The sequence below is a fragment of the Scyliorhinus torazame genome, chromosome 6, assembly GCF_047496885.1.
Source record: "Scyliorhinus torazame isolate Kashiwa2021f chromosome 6, sScyTor2.1, whole genome shotgun sequence".
NCBI lineage: Eukaryota > Metazoa > Chordata > Chondrichthyes > Carcharhiniformes > Scyliorhinidae > Scyliorhinus > Scyliorhinus torazame.
The window spans coordinates 277381549-277402265 of NC_092712.1; the positions used below are offsets into that span (position 1 = coordinate 277381549).

Consider the following 20717-nt stretch of genomic DNA (forward strand, 5'->3'; position numbering starts at 1 on the left):
AAAACCTGACTAATCCAGACTTTCTGCAACCTGATCTGGTCTGGCACCGCAGGTGAGTTTCCTGTAGGAACACCACACCGCCCCTCATCCCTTTTAAATTGAAAAAACCCTTGCTCTCTTCACAGGCCCCCCCAAACCCCGCATGTTCCAGGTGCTCAACCTCATTGGGGGTCTCTCCCCCCTCCCCCCGGCACCTCGAGTCAGCCATTTGCACCGTAAAGCAATACCATTCCCTTTTTACAATCACCCCTTCCCCCGACAAGGCAAAAGCGAAACAGTGGTAAAATCAGCAACATATCTACATCATACAAATCCCCCTTCATACACAGAATCCAAAATAGTCTTCTTCACAGCTGTCCCAACTTCTCTCGGATGAAGGTCTCCAGCGTGTCAAAAAAGTGACCATTCAAATCTATTGTAACCCGTAAACGCACCGGGTACACCACTTCAACCTTTATGCTCTTATTATAAAACACTGCCTTCGCCAATTCAGTCCCAATATCTTGATATATTCGGATTGTATTTCCATCCCAGTCAATATTCCAAATCTTTTTCACCCACTACAAGACCCTCTCCTTCCGTTGATGATTGTGGAAGTGGATTATCACCGGCCGCGGTGTCTCATTTGATCTTGGCTTTTGCCTGAGCGCCCAATGTCCTCTGTCCATTTCCGAAGGGGCAAACACATCATCCCCTTCCAACAACCAAGAAAATGTTTTGGAGAAATACCCAGTTGGCTTCGGGCCTTCCGCTCCCGCTGGCAGTCCCACCAACTCGGGGTTTAACAGCCATGGCCTATTCTTGAGGTCCTCCACTTTAAGTCTCGGGCCTTTATTGCTTTCCGCCCCCATCTGCAACTCTGCCTCCTCCGAGGCAAACTGATCCTCGTTCCTCGACAAGGCCTCCTCCAGCCCTTTTAGTATCTTGCCTTGTGCCTTCACCATGTTTGAAGTTCGCACCAACTGTTCGCGGATCAGGCCCAAAGCCGCTTCAGTACTGCCTTTAAAAGATTCCTTAATTTCCTGGCCCTGCCACTCAAACTGCCTGTCCACTTGTTTGCTGATTTTTTCAAGCTCCTGTGCCATTGCCACTGCCAATGTGTCTAATGAAATGGGCGTGGTGGCCATCTTCTCTCATTCGCCTTCTGCGTGGGTTTCCTCCAGGTGCTCCGGTTTACTCCCACAGTTCAAAGGCGTGCAGGTTAGGTGGATTGGCCATGATAAGTTGCCCTTAGTGACCAAAAAAAAGGTTAGGAGGGGTTATTGGGTTACGGGGATAGGGTGGAAATGAGGGCTTAAGTGGGTCGGTGCAGACACGATGGGCCGAATGGCCTCCTTCAGCACTATATGTTCTATGTTCCTTTGACCGGCTTCCCTCCTGAACCTTTTTAATATTGGGCTTCTTTGTCGACGATTTCAACATACTCCCGCCAGGAAAGAATTCACCTACTTAACTTACTGGGTTTGGACACCAAAACCCCCAGAAAACGTGGGTCAAAAGGATCAAATACAAAGACCTTGCCGGGAGCCACTTTTTGTGCATCTTGTCTTTATATGACACCACCCAAATGTCCTTGTGCAAATGTGACAATCATCAGTCAATTGTCTTGCTGTGTAGGGTAGCAAATGGAGAAAGGAGACTCACACAGACAGACAGCATGAGAATACTCTTACCATGTCAACTTTGCTCAGCGGTAGGACACATACATCTGAGTCAAAAGTGACAAAGCCCCACTCCAGGATTAGAAGGCAGAATCTAGGCTGCACTCCAGCCCAGAGTCCAGGGAACGCTAATATTTGAGTGACTGCCTTTTGCACAAGTAGTCCCTTATGTCTTTTCAAAAGTCAAGATAAAAGACTCCCATATTTTTTTTCGGTGATGAAGGAATATCTCCTGATTCCTTGGGCCACATTAATCCTTTAATCATCACCTGCAAGACAGATTAACTAACCATTCCTTTCATTTGGTGGGATCTTGCTGTGTTCAGATCGGCAGCTGAGTTTGGGTCCTGAAATTGAGGGTGCCATATGTACACAGATTCACAATGATAGTCTGAAACCAGCCGATGTTTAGGAGTTTCGCAATCAGGGCCTCGAGATCAGATTGATCTCTCCATTGACCATGGACTCACGAGTCTCCAAGTTTAATGTGAATTGCTTTATACATTTTAAAGAGGCAACATTCTGGCACAGACAGATCTTTTGAAATGTAATAGTCGATGAAGAAATCTTGCACAATATGTGCCTCCATAGGACTGATGCACACAACATCTGGTGCTGGATTCCTGTATTCCATATAACAATCTGCTAATGCTTTCTTGAGTTACTTTTCAATTGTCATGGTGAGTCTAAAGGTGAATGACCCATTGTGAGATTTCATTTATGACCGGTGTTTGGTTTGCCAACCTCATGATGCGTTTTGCATGCTTGTACAAAGTTCAGTTTTTTAAAAGCTGTTCTTGAAAAGGCCAGTAGCGATTTGCATCATCTGAAATTCAGCCCTTTATATTACAGAAAACAACAGATGCTGGTGAGGACTTGAAAGACGCTGCTTCATGGTCACTTCAGTCAGAATAAAGTAAGTTTTATTTGCTAGGTAGTCCCATGTGTTTGTTTCTGTACAATGTATCTTTTTGCCTGGCAAACTCGATTTGTCTTCGGTCCGCCTGGCCTTGACTGTTCTACTACTGAGAATTCAGTCATGGAGATGCAGCAGCTGTTGCTCGACATCTTCCGAGCAGGAATCAGGCATGATGGGTTGATTGGCCTCCTGTGCTGTATGTTTCACGGTTCACATCATGTGGCGTGCCATCTAAACCTATTTTCATCTCACTCTGTAACTCTATTCTTTATTACGCTAATGGTTTCTAACACCAAATCTGAGTACCAATGGTTTGTACTGTGTTGGAAATGTATTAGTAAGTTTAAGATTCTTTACAAAAGTTAAACTATTGGTCAAATTTTACATCTAGTGTTTTCTGACCTGCAATGTAACCTTGATGTGTTGAATTCTGAGTTTGCAATCTCATCAGCAGGCACTCGAGCAAAACGTTTTTCTTTCTATCATAATGTGTTTTTGCACCCATTGCTACATCAGTATGTTAGCTTTTTTAGAAGAAAACATTTTGTTACATAGACCATTTTGAGGGGGCGGCACATAGCACAGTGGTTAGCACTTGTTGCTTCAAAGCGCCAGGGCCCCAGGTTCGATTCCCGGCTTGGGTCACTGTCTGTGCAGAGTCTGCACGTTCTCCCTGTGTCTGCATGGGATTCTCCGGGTGCTCCGGTTTCCTCCCACAAGTCCTGAAAGACGTGCTGTTAGGTGAATTGGACATCCTGAATTCTCCCTCTTTTCACAGTAACTTCATTGCAATGTTAATGTAAGCTTCCTTGTGACAATAAAGTTTATTATTATTATAAATGTGTTCCCCAAACAAACGAGATACAAGTTTACTAATTACAGATTGAGTGGTATACTTTTTCCTAATAAGTCACTAAAATCATCATCGTTGTTGTGTAGAATTTGTCTAATGTGCCTTATTTCAGCACATCTTTTATGTTTCTGAAAACAAAATAGTATCTTGTAGAACTGGGAAGGATCACTAGAAACAAACATTCATCAGACCAGTTGTTATCTTTAAATGCCTTCGTATCAAGGTGTTCGGTCACAATTCTGAAGTTCTGCGTAAGAGCAAGAAGACATTCTTTTTACATGGAGTGATGAGGCTGTACAGCTGGAATGCACAGCTGGTGTTGGCAATTGAACAGAGCCCCTGCACCGTTAACAAACAGCCAGGTAATGTGTGAAAAAGGTGATGAAGGAGACGAGAGCAGGGATATTGGGTTGGGGAGCCTCTTGTGTGGACGATAAGCAACAACACAGGCTTATTGTGCCGAGTGCACTATTTCATTATTCTAATATCTGTTCATTAAGGCATGCCTTTAGTCTTAGAGCTGCCGTATTTAAAACTAAATATTAGAACAGTACTGGTAAGAAAATATTATGTGTAATTGTTACGGTGCACTTCAAGGATGGAAGGTGCCTGAGTGAAAGAATTAATTACATATGTAATACCTTATAACAACTTAGAGATGGAAATTAAGTCATATATTTTGGCTTCTCTATGGGTGGCGAGAATAATTGTCCCAAGGAAAGTGTTTTATTTGTATTCTATCAATACATTGAACATTGATGCCTTTTTTTAGGAAGTACCTTCAGATTTATTTTGTCATGCCTACAGTACTCCAGGTTTTTGGCCACCTTCGCTGATGCAAGCAGTAAATCCTGATATTTTGTCATTAATTGTTAGAGCCTTTGATTTATTATGGGGTGGAGAGTCAGCTTTCCTCCAGATTCGATCTCTCTTGAGACTTAACATTTGGAATGCAAATACAATCTCTTAATGAATTCAAAGGAGCTGCTTGTGCAACAATTTTGACTATTATTTGTAATTTGGACATTATTACTGGAATTTGTTCTGACCAACTCTTATCCCTTGCTAGTGGGAGTTTGTGCATTAATAGGCTACCACATTTCCTACATCATAACCGTAACTACATTTCTTTAATCATCTGTAAAGTGTTTTGGGACATCCTGAGGTCATGAAAGCTGCTATGTAAATGCAAGACTTGATAAAAACTGGCATTCATATTAGTTATGCTTTACACCTACAAGATTAGCATACTCTTTTCTCTTTCCCTTTTTGGATTGGAGGACTTAGCTATTTTCAACCTTAGGATTCATGGTTGTCTCTTCTAATTAGTCTTAATGATGCATTAGCTTGCTATCGAAATATGTTTGTGCACCGTTCATTTATGGAGCCAAATTTATATGCCTGGGCTGCTGGTCACAAAATGTAATTGGCTGCTTCCAGCAAATGCATTTGCAACTCAGCGATCTAGCATGATGGGGCTAGTGCTGAGTATAAATGTGAAACATTTTCTCAAATTAGGCTCACTGGTATGATACAAATAGACCACATAAAATGCCATTTTCAATATAACTTGTGGTTTACTGTGAATTACTCCCTCTGGGATCCCCTAATTGTTCAAGTGTAAATGTCCTGCAGTGTGTATGTGGTGTAGCACTGAGACATACAGCAATTCGTATTTATATGGTCCTTCTATGGAGAGGTAACCAACAAAAATAGATGGCAAGCAGTGGAATGAGAGATTAGATGGGGTGACTGAAACCTTGCGTGTAAAGATGAATTTCGGGAAGGTTGTAAAACGTGGTGAAAGATGGGGTGGGTTTAATTTTTGTGATGGACATTTTTTAATGTTAAATATTTTTAAGTTTGGAGGAAACTAAAATAGTGAACAAAAGTAGGGGGAGGAGGTAATGGTAAACTTTTGGCACTTCTTGGAACCTTGATTGGGTGTCTTCAGCTCTAAGCTCTAGAAATCCTTCCCAAAATATCCCTACCTCTCCGTTTCTTCCTTTAGACCCTCTAAAATATTCCTCTTTGAACAAACAATTGTTCATCTGTACTGATGTCTCAGTCTTTGGCTTGGTGTCAATTTTTGTATGAGTTACTTGGAATGTTTTACTCATCAAAGGTGTCATATGATTGAAAATGTATTAAATTTGAACCTGAACAATGGACCAGATTTTGTGGTCAATGGCACAGTGATGATGCTTACTGCCGACCCCAAAGCTGCCCACAGAGGTCTCGTGATCCTGATGTTACTTTTATTATGGCTCCAGCTTTTGGGAATGTCTGATGTCTAGCAACAGCTATGCCATCAAGCAAGTTAAGCAGCCAATCACATGGAAGAATTTGCAGATTTTAAAGTTTTGAGGGCCAGAGAACTGGTTCAGTAATTCTGATTTAGCACTCTATTAAAAAAAAACCAGTTCCCCCTCATTTAACAAGGTGACATTTCTTCAAGTATTTTTACAGCGAGACTATTTGCAAAATTAATGGAAATTCACATTACATCAGTGATCTTTGATGGGATTCCTTGTCGATGGAACTCACCGGTACTGACCCAGGCAACTCACTAACGGCAATTTCTGATTTCTGTTTTTAATTGGACATGTGCAGTTTCACAGAGTAATGATGGTTAATGCTTATTTGATTGCTAAAATTTCAATTGCACATTCTGAGCCATTGAAATATGACACATAGCAAGCAGGAATGGCGAACCAATGTACCACTTTAAATAATATAAAGAAATACATTTTAGAGCTTTGGCAGTTCAAGATGGTGTGTATGGATTTTATTTTTGTGGCAGGGCAAGCGAGTTGGCAATCAGGCAGTTTATCTTTGCATGGAATATTCCATGAGTATTCCTTGTGACATGATGAGATAGTTGACCACATGTTTTTTAAGTATTGTTAAATGTCAGAAAATAAATCTTAACTTTCCTGTCAGCCGTGATTCATTATCAATTTGTTCATACTTAATATTCTTGATTGATTCTGTATTATGAATGACGTTCCATGGAAATGTTGGGGTCATAAAATCCGCTGGTACATTTAGGGTTGAATTTTCTGGGTTCCGCTGGAAGAAGGAACGGAGGAGACTGGGGTTGAAAGGACCGGTGCTGACTGGCATGCCAGTTTCCGGATAGTTTCCTGGCACTGGCCAGTTAAACCAACTGAATTGACTTTTGCAATGGATTGGGTAAGATCGTAATGGCTCCCTCCACTTCCCACCCTGGTGAAATAACTCATTGAGAACCTATTAAGGGGGATGTTTTGGTTTTCACCGGGGCACACAGATTGCACATGATATCTGGGGTAGACCAACAATGTGGAGGTGGACACACAGTGGGAACCAATCTTGGCCACCCCAGGGAAATTAGGTGAACAGCGCAGAGTTTCACCCATTGGGAAACACATACCATTGATTCAGTGCTGGAGGCAGTAAGCGCTTGGGCAGAGAAGAGGATCATCACCTTTCTGGCATTGTAGGACTGTATGGGGAGGGGGAATGGTTGTCGAGTACCAAGGGAGGGCCACCAGAGCATAAGGAGGGCTGCAGTTGGCAATGGCGCACATAGTGTCATGAAAGTGTACCTTTAAAAAATATTTTTGTCTTATCAAATGTCTTTAGTGATGTCATTGTGTGGGTGGAGCTGGGCTGTGGCTGTGGCTCTGGGTTTTACTTTCATTTTTGAGTTGGGAGCTGGGCTGTGGCTGAGTTTTACTTTCGCTTTGAGTTTGACCTGGTTTTGTATTGCACAGGTTGGAATAAAGTGTCTCTTTATCTTCAGCTTAAAAGCTGTTTCCAGATTACTTAAAAAAAACTTTTTAAAAAAATTCTCCTTTTTCACATTTTCTCCCACATTTACACCCATCAACAATAAACATTAATCAGCAAGATATGTCAGTCTCCATAATAACAACGATCCCATCCGCCCACCAACCCCCAAACCTCAGCCCACATGTTTACATAAACAAATGACAAAAAGGAATCAGGGATTACCCATAGTCACCGTTAATCTACACAGCCCCCCTCCCCCCCCCCCCCCCAACTAATGTCGATGTTATCCAGTTCCTGAAAGTGCATAATAAATAGTGCTCATGACTTGTAGAACCCCTCCGAGCTTCCCCTCAGTTCGAACTTCACCTTCTCAAGGGTCAAGTATTCCAACAGGTCCCCCCGCCACGCCAGGGCACTGGGTGGAGAGGCTGTTCTCCATCCCAGCAGGATCCGCCTTCGGGCGATCAACAAGGCGAAGGCTATGATACCTGCCTCCGCTCCCGTTTCCAACCCTGGCTGGTCCGACACCGCGAATATGGCCCCCTGGGACCCGGGTCCAGTTTCACACGCACCACCTTGGAAATTACCCTAAACACCACCTTCCAGTACTCCCCTAGCTTTGGACAGGACCAAAACATATGAACGTGATTCGTGGCCCCCCCCCCCGGCAACGCTCACACACATCCTCTACTCCTTCAAAAAATCGGCTCATCCTCGCCCTCGTGAGGTGCGCTCTATATACCACCTTCAGCTGTATCAGCCCCAACCTCGCACATGAGGTGGAGGCATTCACTCTCCGGAGCACCTCACACCAGACCCCCTCCTCTATAACCTCTCCCAGCTCTTCCTCCCACTTTGCTTTGATCCTTTCCAGTGGTGCCTTATCCTCTTCCAGAATAGCTCTGTACACCGCTAACACTGCCCCCTTCTCCAGTCCCCTTGTCGTCAACACCTCCTCCAGCAATTTGGAGGCCGGTTCCTCTGGGAAGCTCTGTATCTCCTTCCTGGCAAAATCCCGAACCTGCATGTACCTAAACACTTCTCCCTGCTCTAGCCCATACTTCGCTTCCAGCTCCCTCAATCCTGCAAACCGACCCCGAAGAAACAAATCTTTTAGCGTCTTAATCCCCTTCTCTTCCCATTTCCGAAAACTTCCATCCCACCTCCCTGGCTCAAATCTGTGGTTCCCCCGAATCGGCATTTCCCTTGACCTTAAACCCAACCCGAAGTGTTGGCGAAACTGCCTCCAGATTTTCAATGAAGCTATTATTACCGGACTCCCTGAATATTTCCCCGGAGCTATGGGGAGCGGTGCTGTTGCAAGTGCCTTCAGCCCCGACCCCCTGCACAAACTCTCCTCCATTCTGACCCACTGAGAATCCACCCCTCTGACCCAGCTCCGCACTTTCTCCACGTTCGCCGCCCAGTAGTAGTACAACAAGTTCGGGAGACCCAAACCCCCTGCCTGCCTTCCCCTCTGTAGCAGCACCTTTCTCACTCTGGCCACCTTCCCTCCCCATATGAATGAGGTTTCCAGATTACTTGATAACTTAAAAGTGATAACTGTTTTCTGGAAGGAATTCAAACCTGCTGTTTTGGAAAGGAAACAGATGTATCCATATCAAGTCTTAAAGATAGTAAGAGTGCCGTGTTGGGCCACACCTTTGAAAAGAGGTTTTGGGTTTATGGGATCTTGTTATGAAATTGGAACAGTTAAAGGGGGGAATTTATTAAGGGTGATACTTAGATTACTGTAGCTGTGTGGGGTATTTATGTTTGTAGTTGGTAAAAATGCTTATCATAGATTATCATAGAATTTACAGTGCAGAAGGAGGCCATTCGGCCCATCGAGTCCGCACCGGCTCTTGGAAAGAGCACCCTACCCAAGGTCAACACCTCCACCCTATCCCCATAACCCAGCAACCCCACCCAACACTAAGGGCAATTTTGGACACTAAGGGCAATTTATCATGGCCCAATCCACCTAACCTGCACACCTTTGGACTGTGGGAGGAAACCGGAGCACCCGGAGGAAACCCACGCACACACGGGGAGGATGTGCAGACTCCGCACAGACAGTGACCCAAGCCGGAATCGAACCTGGGACCCTGGAGCTGTGAAGCAATTGTGCTATCCACAATGCTACTGTGTGTGTTTCTAAAAATGTTAACTAAATTCGTAGAATAAAGTTTGTTTTTGATTAAAAGTGCTTAAGGCCTCTGTTTAATAACACCTGAAAGGCAGGCCCTTGTGCTCATCATAACCAAAATCGATAAACAGTTATAGGTCAGGTGAACTCCATGACATACTTTGGAGTTTTCCAAACCCTGGCCCATAACAATAGAGTGGTATGCATCTTGTGTATGTCAGTACACAGTTTCTGCATGTATTTCAAGTGCTACCAAATATGGCTCTCCATGAGGGTGACCACCTTCAATGGAGGAGCTCATGCACTCAAAGCTCTGAACCATGATGGTACATATTTGTGCCCTTAACCCACATTGCCTCAGGAACTCCAGCATGTGCTACTATCTACTATGGTCTAGGTAGAGCCACTTTTCCAGTGACTCTGAAAGCTCTGTATCTGTGCCCAGCTAAGTAGGTCTGTGAATGTCCTCTCTACTGAGGGAAACTGCTCACAGCCACCTCTGGTACCTTCTGCACATTGTATCATGCTCCTCATCCAGTGCCACCCTTCTAACAAGGACCCACAGAGGTGACTATCTGCTCTGATGGATGGTGAACTTATAAGGTATAATAGCACTTCATCAGAGCTCTCCTACTGCTCTTGGCCTTGTGATGATAATGGGTGTGGCCTCATTGACTTGGAAACACAAGAAGAGATCATGAGAACTAGCCTTGAGAGCAGAATCCTCGACAGTGTGGAGACTACTCAATGAACCTTGCTCTTCAGTCTGTTGTCTGACTGGATGGAGGGCAAGGTTTCGTCTTAATGAGTGATTTGCTCTTTCTAAAAATTATTTGCATCATGAGTGCCCATCCTGCCATGACCGACTTTCTCTTAGTCTATGGTCCTAGCTATTTCCATTGCTTCCTCCTCCATGGCAGTGATGATGTGAAGGTCGGTAGCCCCTTCTTCTCTTGCCCATCTCCTGGACATTATGAGCTGCATGGTTCAATGCTGACAGATCCTTAACAGCACTATGCCTGTATGCCGTTCTGAGGAGTCAGTAAATGCCCTGGGCACACACTCCTCCCATTACTCAGGAGCAACATATGCCCTGAGGCCACTTAGTTGGTGTGGCTTTGACAAAGAGTCATTGGACTCGAAACGTTAGCTCTTTTCTCTCCCTACAGATGCTGCCAGACCTGCTGAGATTTTAATTCCATTTCAGATTCCAGCATCCGCAGTAATTTGCTTTTATTAGCTTGTGTGTCTACTGGAGGGTGAACAACCAGAGGCCTATCCTGAGCGTTGGAGGTTGCATTCACCTTACTAGAGCGTATCAGGTCATTGAACCTCTTCTGACACTGGATTTAACTTCTTTGTACCGTACACCTGCTGACTGTGATTCCGGTGTCCATTCATTCCTGCCTCGTCTGGGGCCGGTGACCACTTCCTGCCACACTTCAGGGAGAGGATCTCCCTCACAGCCTCAGCAGGACTTCCAGGTTGGCGTCAGAGAATTGAAGAGTTGCTCAACATTGCGTTCCAGGCCTCTTAAGCCAATCTTGAATATAAATCTTCTCCGTTCCTCCAATCTGAAGTAACGGCACTCAAAACGGCAGCCACAGTAATGGCTGCCGGGTTCAGTTTAAATCAGGCTCACATTTAAGTAGTCCAACCTCCTGGCTGCGGCTGCTAAATGGCTGCTAAACTCATCACCATGCCAATTATGGGATGCCCTGGGGTCAGTTCATGACCTGGAAATGGTCCCATTCTGCTTCCTGCCCCCACAGTGAAAATTCAGCCTTTAGTGTCTAACTCAGTGAGAACTGACCACTCTCAATCTCACCCTTTCTATATCAATGAATGGACAATCTGGATGTCACTGCATCCAGGGATCCTTTCTGCAGACTTTAATTATCATCCTAACCTTGATTGGGAACTTGGCGACACCACCCTGGTGAAAGCAGCAAATGATATGATGAAGAATGCACTGTATGAACGTTAGAATAAAAAATAAAATTGCAAATGCTGACGTAATTTGGTGGATGATGTGTTGGGTGCTCTGGATCCGTGGAACACATACAGGCCACCAACACTTAAAATAGTGCAACACTATTTTATTAAGTTAGAAACTGTTGAACATACTTTCACTGTGGGTTAACACGATGTTAGATTAAACTAAAGACCTATGCCTGTCCGAACCAGTCTATGCACCAGTTAGAGCACACTCATGCCCCCTGTCTTTATAGTGAGTGTGCTCTAACTGGTGATTGGCTGCGGTGTTATGTGTGTTGATTGGTCTTGCTGTGTGTCCATCAGTGTGTGTGTATCTGCACCATGATAAACTGGTGTATATTATGACATCCCCCTTTTATAAAAGAATGTATGTGTGTGGCAATAAATAATGTATGGTGAGAATGTTCCTAACTACGTGTGGGGTGCAAAGACATATTTATAGGACTACGTGCATGAGAACTAAGCTATTTACATGGGAAGGTGCCTGGTGCAGAGAAGCAGTATGCAACAAGAATAACGAGATCAACACTATATACAAACCAGGGAAACGATCAAACAAAGCAACAAAACAATTCAGAGAGTCTATAATGCCGCAAAGTTCATAAATTAAGTCTCTGAGGTGGGCGACGAATTCTGGTTGACCGCCTCAAGGGTGGGTCGAGAGCCGCCGGTTCAGGAGCGGGCTGGACTGCGTCAGAGTCAGGGGGTTGCAGAGTGACAGGGAGCTCTGCATAGTCCGTGGCAGGGTCAGCAGGAGGGCGAGGCGACAGTGGAGGAATCCGTGGCGAGCATGGAACGAGCCGAAGGGCGCGTCGATTGCGGCGCAGAATAGAGCCACCCGGTAGACGAACCAGGAACGAGCGGGGGGCCACCTGCCGAAGGACAACAGCGGTTGCAGGCCAGCCCCCATCCGGAAGATGGACGTGGACGTTGTCATCTGGAGCCAGAGCAGGGAGATCAGCTGCACGGGAGTCATGAGCCACCTTGTGCTGTGCACGAGACAGCTGCATCCGGCGAAGGACCGGAACGTGGTCGAGGTCTGGGACATGGATGGACGGCACCGTCGTCCTCAGGGTACGACCCATGAGTAACTGGGCTGGTGACAGGCCAGTGGACAGTGAGGCGGGGCGAAATGCCAGCAAGGCAAGGTAGAAATTGGACCCAGCATCGGCAGCCTTGTATAGGAGCCGTTTGACTATATGTACTCCCTTCTCCGCTTTGCCGTTGGATTTGGGGTACAGGGGACTGGATGTCACATGGGCAAAATTGTACCCCCTGGCAAAGTTGGACCATTCCTGGCTGGCGAAGCAGGGGACATTATCTGACTTAACCGTGCGCGGGATGCCGTGTCGAGCAAATGTTTCTTTACATGCACAAATGACTGCAGACGAGGTGATGTTGTGCAACCCAATCACCTCCGGGTAATTCGAAAAGTAGTCCACGATCAGGACATAGTCTCTACCCAGCGCGTGGAACAGGTCGATGCCCACCTTGGCCCATGGTGACGTGACCAACTCATGGGGCTGCAGGGTCTCACGTGGTTGGGCCGGCTGGAAGCGCTGACAAGTGGGGCAGTTGAGCACTGTGTTGGCTATGTCCTCATTAATGCCGGGCCAGTACCTGCCTCTCGGACCCGTCGCCGACACTTTTCCACGCCAAGGTGGCCGTCGTGTAGTTGTTCCAGGACAAGTTGGCGCATTCTATGCGAGATGACAATGCGTTCCAGTTTTAGAAGAACCCCGTCTACTACCGCCAGATCACCTCTGACATTATAGAACTGAGGGCATTGGCCCTTGAGCCACCCGTCCGTTAGGTGGCGCATGACACGCTGTAGCAAGGGGTCAGCCGCCGTCTCGCGGCGAATTTGGACGAGGCGTTCAACCATGGCAAGTAGATTGGAGGCCGCGAATGCCACATGGGCGTCAACCTGGCAGACAAATCCCGCTGGGTCACATGGAGTGTTGACTGCCCTGGAGAGAGTGTCAGCAATGATGAGGTCTTTACCTGGGGTGTATACCAGCTGGAAGTCATATCGCCGGAGCTTGAGAAGAATACGCTGGAGGCGAGGCGTCCTATCGTTCAAGTCTTTCTGTATTATGTTGACCAGCGGGCGATGGTCGGTCTCGACGGTGAATTGAGGAAGTCCGTAGACATAATCGTGATACTTAACCACACCGGTCAGAAGGCCCAGGCACTCCTTTTCTATCTGCGCGTAGCGCTGCTCCGTGGGGGTCATCGCACGTGACGCATATGCAACGGGGGCCCATGATGAGGCCTCATCACGTTGAAGGAGCACTGCCCCAATGCCGGATTGACTGGCATCGGTCGAAATTTTGGTCTCCTTTGCTGGATCAAAGAAAGCTAAGAACGTGGCTGTGGTGAGTTTGGTTTTAGAAAATAGAACATAGAACGATACAGCGCAGTACAGGCCCTTCGGCCCACGATGTTGCACCAAAACAAAAGCCATCTAACCTACACTATGCCATTATCATCCATATGCTTATCCAATAAACTTTTAAATGCCCTCAATGTTGGCGAGTTCACTACTGTTGCAGGTAGGGCATTCCACGGCCTCACCACTCTTTGCGTAAAGAACCTACCTCTGACCTCTGTCCTATATCTATTACCCCTCAGTTTAAAGCTATGTCCCCTCATGCCAGCCATTTCCATCCACGGGAGAAGGCTCTCACTGTCCACCCTATCTAACCCCCTGATCATTTTGTATGCCTCTATTAAGTCTCCTCTTAACCTTCTTCTCTCCAACGAAAACAACCTCAAGTCCATCAGCCTTTCCTCATAAGATTTTCCCTCCATACCAGGCAACATTCTGGTAAATCTCCTCTGCACCCGCTCCAAAGCCTCCACGTCCTTCCTATAATGCGGTGACCAGAACTGTACGCAATACTCCAAATGCGGCAGTACCAGAGTTTTGTACAGCTGCAACATGACTTCCTGACTCCGGAACTCAATCCCTCTACCAATACAGGCCAACACTCCATAGGCCTTCTTCACAACCCTATCAACCTGGGTGGCAACTTTCAGGGATCTATGTACATGGACACCTAGATCCTTCTGCTCATCCACACTTCCAAGAACTTTATCTTTAGCCAAATATTCCGCATTCCTGTTATTCCTTCCAAAGTGAATCACCTCACACTTCTCTACATTAAACTCCATTTGCCACCTCTCAGCCCAGCTCTGCAGCTTATCTATGTCCCTCTGTAACCTGCTACATCCTTCCACACTGTCGACAACACCACCGACTTTAGTGTCGTCTGCAAATTTACTCACCCACCCTTCTGCGCCTTCCTCTAGGTCATTGATAAAAATGACAAACAGCAACGGCCCCAGAACAAATCCTTGTGGTACGCCACTTGTAACTGAACTCCATTCTGAACATTTCCCATCAACCACCACTCTGTCTTCTTTCAGCTAGCCAATTTCTGATCTACATCTCTAAATCACCCTCAATCCCCAGCCTCCGTATTTTCTGCAATAGCTTACCGTGGGGAACCTTATCAAACGCTTTACTGAAATCCATATACACCACATCAACTGCTCTACCCTCGTCTACCTGTTCAGTCACCTTCTCAAAGAACTCGATAAGGTTTGTGAGGCATGACCTACCCTTCACAAAGCCATGCTGACGATTCCTGATCATATTATTCCTATCTAGATGATTATAAATCTTGTCTCTTATAATCCCCTCCAAGACTTTACCCACTACAGATGTGAGGCTCACCGGTCTATAGTTGCCGGGGTTGTCTCTGCTCCCCTTTTTAAACAAAGGGACCACATTTGCTATCCTCCAGTCCTCTGGCACTATTCCTGTAGCCAATGATGACATAATAATCAAAGCCAAAGGTCCAGCAATCTCTTCCCTGGCCTCCCAGAGAATCCTAGGATAAATCCCATCAGGCCCTGGGGACTTATCTATTTTCAGCCTGTCCAGAATTGCCAACACCTCTTCCCTACGTACCCCAATGCCATCTATTCTAATAGCCTGGGTCTCAGCATTCTCCTCCACAACATTATCTTTTTCCTGAGTGAATATTGACAAAAAATATTCATTTAGTATCTTGCCTATCTCTTCAGACTCCACACACAATTTCCCATCCCTGTCCTTGACTGGTCCTACTCTTACCCTAGTCATTCGCCTATTCCTGACATACCTATAGAAAGCTTTTGGGTTTTCCTTGATCCTACCTGCCAAATACTTCTCATGTTTTGAGTTCTCTCCATTCGTGCTCGTGGGCAGGGAGCCATTGGAAGTCTGTCGTCTTCCTGACCAGGTTCCTGAGAGCCGTGGTATGAGAGGCGAGGTTAGGGATAAATTTCCCTAATAAATTCACCATGCCCAGAAATCTGAGGTCCACCTTCTTGTCCTCTGGTGTTTTCATAGCTGTGATGGCAGCTACCTTGTCTGCATCGGGCTGCACACCCAATTGGGAGATGTGGTCCCCGAGGAACGAGTTCCGTCTGACCAAAAGAGCATTTAGCCCTGTTAAGACGGAGGCCATGTTCATGTATACGTCTGAATATGTGCTGGAGGCGACTAACATGCTCCTGCGGGGTGGTGGACCAAATGATTATGTCATCGACATAGACGCGAACACCTTCAATGCCTTCCATCATTTGTTCCATAATCCTATGGAACACTTCTGATGCAGATATGATCCCGAACGGCATCCTGTTGTAACAATATCTGCCAAAGGGGGTATAAAATGTGCAAAGTTTCCTGCTGGATTTATCGAACTGGATTTGCCAGAATCCTTTTGATGCATCGAGTTTGGTGAAGAGCTAGGCGCGAGCCATCTCACATGTGAGCTCTTCGCGCTTGGGAATTGGATAATGCTCCCTCATGATATTGCGATTTAGATCCTGTGGATCAATGCAAATTCTCAATTCGCCGGAAAGCTTTTTTTACACATACCATGGAACTGACCCAGTCGGTCGGTTCCGTGACTTTGGAAATCACTCCTTGGTTCTGGAGGTCCTGCAGCTGCTGCTTGAGGCGGTCCTTAAGGGGTGCTGGGACCCTGCGAGGTGCGTGCACCACAGGCGTGCCATTCGGTTTTAATAAAGTCTTGTAGGTGTACGGGAGCGTGCCCATGCCCTCGAAGACATCATGGTACTTGTTGATAATGGCGTTGAGCTGCGCCCTGAAGTCGGTGTCCTGAAAGGCAGACGCGTCAGCAGGAGAGAGAGAATGAACTCTCTGAACTAGGTTCAACAGCTTGCATGCCTGCGCTCCAAGCAGGGAGGCTTTCGGGGAGCCCACGATTTCAAAGGGAAGGATGGCTTTGCGTGACCTGTGCGTCACTTCAAGTTGACACGAGCCGCTGGCAGCAATGGCATTGCCATTATAATCTAATAGCTGGCAGGCTGATGGGAGGATGGCTGGTTTGACACGAAGGCTTTGGCAATGAGATTGGTGGAGGCACCAATGTCCAGGCGGAATCGTATTTGGGACCGGTTGACCATAAGGGTAGCACACCACTCATTTTCTGGATCGATGCTGTATACCGATAGAGGCTGGATTGTTTGCTTCGGGGACACCCTGTTTTTGGTAACGATACCGACTCAAAAAGGTGCCTTTGGGTCCTCGGTGTCAATATCGGGTAGTAGGTCTGCATCGGACTCGGTGACCGTGGGTTGAATGGCCCGAACATTCCTGCGAGGCTGGCCGGAGCGATACGAATTGGCAGGCCGAGCTGATCTGCATAAGGCAGCATAGTGGCCAAATTTGCCACATCTCAGGCATCGTCGGGATTTGGCAGGGCATTGCCGCTTTAAGTGGGCTGAGCCATAGTTGCCGCACGTTGTAGTGTCAGTACATTCGCTGCGCCACCGCGCATGCGCGGTGCGGCCGTACGTGGTGCGCGCCTGCGCAGTACGTTCGTCGACGTCGCCGTCCCCTCGTTCGGTGTGCACAAGCGTGGGAGTCCGCGAAAAGCGCACAAAATGGCCGCCCTCATCCAGGCTAAGGCCCTGGAGTTGCTCGACTGCTTGGACCCTTTCTGCCTCGTGGGGACTTTGCCGCGCCATTTCAGCCGCTTGGATGTGGGAATACCAACTAGTGGCGTGTTCGTGTAGCACGCAGGTCTCGATGACGGTCGCTAGGGTGAGCTGCTTTACCTTGAGGAGCTGCTGGCGTAGGGGGTCCGACTACTGAAAACGATCTGGTCGCGTATCATGGAGTCGGAGGTGGGCCTGTAGCTACAGGACTGCGCAAGGATGCGGAGGTGGGTGAGAAAGGACTGAAAAGGTTCATCCTTACCCTGCAAACGCTGTTGGAATACATAGCGCTCGAAACTTTCATTCATCTCTCTGCTGCAGTGAGTGTCAAACTTGAGGAGGACCGTCTTGAATTTTGATTTATCTTCATCATCAGCAAAGGTGAGAGAATTGAAAATGTGGATGGCATGTTCCCCGGCCGTGGATAGGAAGAGACCGATCTTCCTGGTGTCCGAGGCATCTTCCAGGTCTGTGGCTGGAAGCGTTGTTTGAATATCTTCCAGTTGGCCTCTAGGTTACCGGTGATGCGGCGCCGCGGCGGCGGGCGGACGCTGTCCATTTTGCAGGATGACTGTATGCTGGTGGAAGGCAGATCACTTGCAGGTAGGTCTAAGAAGTTCTAATATCCCTCAACTTCTGGTACCATGATGTGTTGGGTGCTCTGGATCCGTGGAACACATACAGGTCACCAACACTTAAAATAGTGCAACACTATTTTATTAAGTTAGAAACTATTGAACATACTTTCACTGTGGGTTAACACGATGTTAGATTAAACTAAAGACCTATGCCTGTCCGAACCAGTCTATGCACTCAGCACATGGTGAGGATTTGTGCTGTAAGCTCTAAGCTCTGTCCTTGTAGGAGGCTGCATCCCGAATGAGCGGGACTCTGATGCCCCCTGTCTTTATAGTGAGTGTGCTCTAACTGGTGATTGGCTGCAGTGTTGTGTGTGTTGATTGGTCTTGCTGTGTGTCCATCAGTGTGTGTGTTTCTGCACCATGATATACTGGTGTATATTATGACCGAGGAGACCTAGGCTTGAATGGACAAGAAACTAATCTAGAGATTGACATGATTTTTATTGAAAGCCTGAGGAGCAGCCAGGTCCCAAACAAAGTGTCCATTGTTTAAAGCACAGAGTGTGAATATGGAGGTTGCTTACATGTTGCATCAGTGGTCCAGCCATGTTTTGGCCTTTGTAGTTCAGTTGATCAGGAGCAGAGACCAGACGTAGAGAATCCATGACAAAAATCACCCTGGTTTTATTTTCATAACTTTCCAGAGCTTGGGCAGAGAGGGGAAAAAAACAAAATAGTTGATTAGAAGTCGTGAAAAAACACTTTGTAGATCAAGAAATGATATATCAAATGTAGGTGGTAGAAAATGTTCAATGCTTAATGAATATACTCTTAGAAATTCCAGTACTCAATGTTAATTGGCGAAGAGGTATTAGACCAATGAAGTGCAAAGGAGCGCAAGATAACATTAAGCGCCTTGAGACTCTATGTTTAATTAAACCCCAAAAAGCCCTTGCTCCCTGACCTCTCTCCCGAGTCATCCTTCAGTTGCATGGTGTCTGAGTGTGCCCCCTGGACCTTGAAGACTTCTCTTTAATCCTTCAATGATGGTGCGGTCTGGCTTCCCCTCCCAACCTCTGCTCCCTCTGTCGAATTGATGGTGTTTGTGGCCCTGGTCCTTCTCCTCCCGACCTCTCCTCCAAGACCTCCCTCAGTCAATAGTGTCTGTGCTCCCGGGCCCTTCCTGACCTCTCCTTTGTTCCTTGATGATGGTGTGACCTTGGCCTTGGCTTCACCTGTGCCTGAGAGAGTGAGAGTGTGTGTATGTGAGAGGCATGCACGCAGGCACACACTACATACACACCAAACACAGACTGCTTGGTGTGGGGGCACCAACTTTACCCCTCCCCCTCCTCTACCTCCCCAAATATCTATCCATGGTCCAGGAGAGGAGGAAAATCCAGACTGAAAGGCAAACCCGTTTCCGACCCCCGCTTTTGTACGAATTTCACCAAGGCCAACTCAGATGGAGTGCCACCAGGGGCGAATGCAAGGTCGGCATTAGTTAAACACAACTCCTTAGCTCGGCTTCAGTCCTCTCCCCCTCCCCTGGTGATCAGGGCTTGGGGCCTAGTCTGCCTTCCTCTAGCTCCACTTCTTAAGGAAAAAAGGCAAAACAATTTTAGTAGTTGGCTCTGCTTGGCATTTTTTAAAGGTCATTTTTATTGATTACATTTTTTCATTTGTCAATTTATTGCTTTGATATTGTTTTTTTTTTGCTCAGCATGTTCTTTATATTTTCTTTCTACCGTAACCTTTTATTTGAATTTCATGTTTTATGTTGTGCCAAACCAGATCTCCGGGAGCTGCTGATGGATTTGTTTCTGAAGGGGAATGAGAGGCTCCCAGGAAGTCTGTTTGTTTTGCTGGGAAAAAAGGGTTATTTTTACTCCAGTAGTAACGGAAAATGTTGGAAATGCTCAGTACGTCTGGTAACATCTGTGCAGTACAGCTCGAGACAGAGGTCAGCAAGTCTTCATCAGAACTAATTCAGGTCGTGGACCTGAAGGATTGACTCTGTTTCTCTCTCCACAGATGCTGCTGGGCCTGCTGAGTGTTTCCAGCATTTTCTGTTTATATTTAAAATTTCCAGCATCTGCACCAAATTGCTCTCCTCTTGCATGCTTCATACTGAGCATTTGTGGGTGATTAGTTTCAATTTAAATGAGAAAATACTTATCATTCATTAAAAAGTGTAATTTTTCTGTTAACAAAACCCATGTGTGGATAGGAATAGCATATCATTGCAGCAGAATTGATGGGTGCTAATCTACTGGAAGGTTTTGCTATTTTAAACTTACAATATGTTCTCATTTTGACATTGCCCACTTTGTAGATATATTGGGTTTCACAGACACTCATTCAAGTTGGAATGGGGCCCCTTCGCTATTATGAAACTCCACTGACACGAATCTGGAGACTATTACCCTGAGATTTGACTCATTGGTATTTTACTACAGCTGTACTATCAATATGGTTCAGTTTGAACTTGCCACACGGTTAACTAATTATCATCTGGGAATTCTCTGAAAACTGGAGGGAGCACCTTTTCACAGTGACTCGACGCAGGGTGTCCAACGCTTGTAGAGAGAATTGAGGGTCAATCTGCCATGGTGAGAATGGGTTGGAGGAGGTTTCTGGCAGGGTGGTGGGTCTACCAGAGCTGTGAGAATGCACAAACAATGGGAGAGCAGGTACTGTGCATGTGTGAAATTCAAATGTCAAAATTAAGGATTTGTCAGCTCGGGACATGAGACAGTGA

At 46.4% G+C, this 20717-nt stretch overlaps 1 protein-coding gene across 2 annotated transcripts in view; it reads left to right on the plus strand.

The window, feature by feature from the left end:
• eepd1 (endonuclease/exonuclease/phosphatase family domain containing 1) overlaps positions 1-20717 on the plus strand; it is a 245448-nt gene that overhangs the window by 17092 nt on the left and 207639 nt on the right. For both annotated transcript variants that reach the window (XM_072509734.1, XM_072509733.1), the window contains exon 3: positions 2514-2577. The gene's annotated coding sequence lies outside the window, so the exon portion shown is untranslated. The remainder of the gene's footprint in view (positions 1-2513; positions 2578-20717) is intronic.